The 2,830-nt window shown below is 43.0% G+C and overlaps 1 protein-coding gene across 1 annotated transcript in view; it reads left to right on the top strand.

Moving 5' to 3' along the window:
* The window catches only part of LOC109227559, a 12,604-nt gene that overhangs the window by 904 nt on the left and 8,870 nt on the right, over positions 1–2,830 (top strand). The window lies entirely within an intron of this gene.

Here is a 2,830-nt window from a genome sequence, read left to right as displayed (position 1 = left end):
GATCCTCGGTTTTTGTTCCGGGATTTGAAAGAAAAAAGCTCCACGATTTTTGTGCCGGGAGATCCTCGGTTTTTGTTCCGGGATTTGGAAAAGAAAAAGCTCCACGGTTTTTGTGCCGGGAGATCCTCGGTTTTTGTTCCGGGATTTGGAAAGAAAAAGCTCCTCGGTTATTTGGCCGGGATTTTTAAGGAATGGGAACCTATGCTACCATGATTTGTTTTTCTTTTGGGATTTTCATTTTTATTTCTTTTCTTCTTTCTTCTTCTTTTGTTTTCCTCTTTTATGTTTTTCCTTTTATTTTGCAAACACATGAAAGAGCTTGGGGAGGGGAAACTTCCTTTTTGGTCGTTTTCCTGCTGCAAAGCTGTTTCAGCGCTTGCGCATTTCATTTCTTTTTGGACTGCACCTGCTTTTTGCACGGTTGCTTTGAATTAGACCTGTTTTCAACAAAGAACAATTTGTTAGTTTGAAACGGTGGTTGGTTTTGTGGCCTTGATCATCTCAATTGCTTGATCCCGGCCCCATTTCCGCTGAGAACTTTGTTGCTCGTTTGCCTTGAGGGTGAATCTCTTTTCAAACCGACCGGGTTCAGCCTTCAGGATTTCATTATGACTCGCCCGTGTAGGCTCTGACCTTTTCACTTTATTCTGCCCTTGCCTTTGATTTTCTTTCTTTTCCACTGTTTTCGCTTTGAAAGCATCAACCACCATGGTCAGTCGGGATTGGCCTGATGCACTCGCTAAGGCTGAGTATTTTCTTCGACTCTGACCAGGCGGAGCCCTGTGAAACCGGTCCTGCCACCTTTTCTTTGTACTAGTTACGGAATCAGAGTTAAACCGAAAGGGTTTCAAAGAGAAGTATGCAAAAAGGCAATCATATGAGTTTAAAGAGAAGCGCCCCTTTCGGGGAAAAGAAGGACTTATCTGGGGTGTGCATGCTGGCTTCAAATGATCATGACATGCTTCTTGGACTGGATGCCCGACCCACACAAACTTTCCGGCTTCTCGTGAACCCATTAATCAGTATTTCAAAACCAGGGAACCTTGCCAGGACTCCTTTAGTGGCGAGATGTCTTCTTTTCGGCCGACAGCACCCTTTGTGGGTTTTCGCTAATTGACCTCTCTCATTTCTCTTCTCACCATCGCCCGCTAGTGCTCTTTACGAGTTTTCACCCAACGGACTCTCTCATTTTCAATTTCTCTTCTCACCGTCGCCTTATGGTGCCCGAAGGTTTTCACCGATAAGACTCTCTCATTTTATTTCTCTCAATTTGGACTAATACTAGCTTCCAACAATGTTGCTTTTCAATTCCCACGCCTTTGCCAATTGATCAGAAGGACTTGGACAAGGTTTTGGAGTAAAAAGGATTTTGGGCGGAACTACAACTTTGGAACCATTTCGGCGGATTCATGGCCGAGCCATTATATCATCTGCCCCAGTTTCATCTTTTGGGGAAATTGAGATTTTTGTTTTGGTGTGACTGAACCTCAGGGAGAGGCTGCCTACGTACCTTTTCAGGATCAAGTCAAACGTAGTTCAGGAAACATTTGTTTTTTTTTTTGGTTGTTTTTGTTTTTGTTTTTGTTTGTTTTTGTTTTTCTTTTCTTTTCCTTTTTCTTTTCATCATATTTTCTTTTCTTTTGTTTTTTTTTCTCTTTTTTTTTTCATATATATTTTTTTTCTTTTTTTTTCTTTTTCTTTTTCTCTTTTTTTTTTCTTTTTCTTTTCTTTTTCTTTTCTTTTCGTACTTCTGGGTTCCAAAGAGGGTAGCCAAAGAAAGGTAACCGGCTCAAAAGGGGTTTACAAAGATTGACAGTGTTTGGATAGTGAGAAAGAAAGCCTTCGTCATCTCAATTGCACAAAAGCCATCGCCGAATGAGGATTAGACGTAGTACCTTTTTACTGCATCTGCGTTGACTGCTGTCTCAGGATCATTCCCTTCGATGTCTCCCAGATACAGTGCTCCTCTTGGCAATATTTTCCGGATGATGTATGGACCTTTCCAATTAGGGGCAAACTTCCCTTTTGCTTCCTGATGATGAGGGAGAATGCGTCTGAGTACCAGCTGTCCCACTTCAAAATTCCTGGGACGCACTTTTCTTATTATAGGCACGGGCCATTCTTTGTTGGTACAGCTGTCCGTGACAAATCGCGGCCATCCGTTTTTCATCAATTAATGACAATTGCTCTAGTCGGGTTTTAACCCATTCACTGTCCTTAATCTCCGCCTCAACGATTATCCGGAGTGAAGGAATTTCCACTTCTGCAGGTATGACTGCTTCAGTACCGTAAACTAACAAGTACGGTGTTGCTCCAATTGATGTACGTACTGTGGTGCGATATCCAAGTAATGCGAAGGGTAACTTTTCATGCCATTGCCGGGAGCTTTGAATCATCTTTCTCAAAATCTTCTTGATGTTCTTATTTGCTGCCTCGACAGCACCATTGGCTTTTGGCCGGTAGGGAGTTGAGTTTCTATGCGTTATCTTGAATTGTTCACATACCTCCTCCATCAGGCGACTGTTCAAGTTAGCTGCATTGTCGGTAATAATAATTGCAGGAATGCCAAAGCGGCAAATGAGATTGGAGTGCACAAAGTCTACCACGGCTTTCTTGGTGACTGACTTGAGGGTGATGGCTTCAACCCATTTTGTGAAATAGTCAATTGCTACCAGTATGAACCTATGCCCATTCGAAGCTTTCGGCTCGATCGGCCCAATGACATCCATGCCCTAAGCAACAAACGGCCAAGGTGCTGACATCGGATGGAGTTCTGTCGGAGGTGCATGGATCAAGTCGCCGTGCACCTGGCATTGATGACATTCCGAAA

Source organism: Nicotiana attenuata, chromosome 6 (genome assembly GCF_001879085.1).
Source record: "Nicotiana attenuata strain UT chromosome 6, NIATTr2, whole genome shotgun sequence".
Classification (NCBI taxonomy): Eukaryota; Viridiplantae; Streptophyta; class Magnoliopsida; order Solanales; family Solanaceae; genus Nicotiana; species Nicotiana attenuata.
Note: the sequence above shows the minus strand (reverse complement) of the source record. Positions and strands in the feature narration are given on the sequence as shown.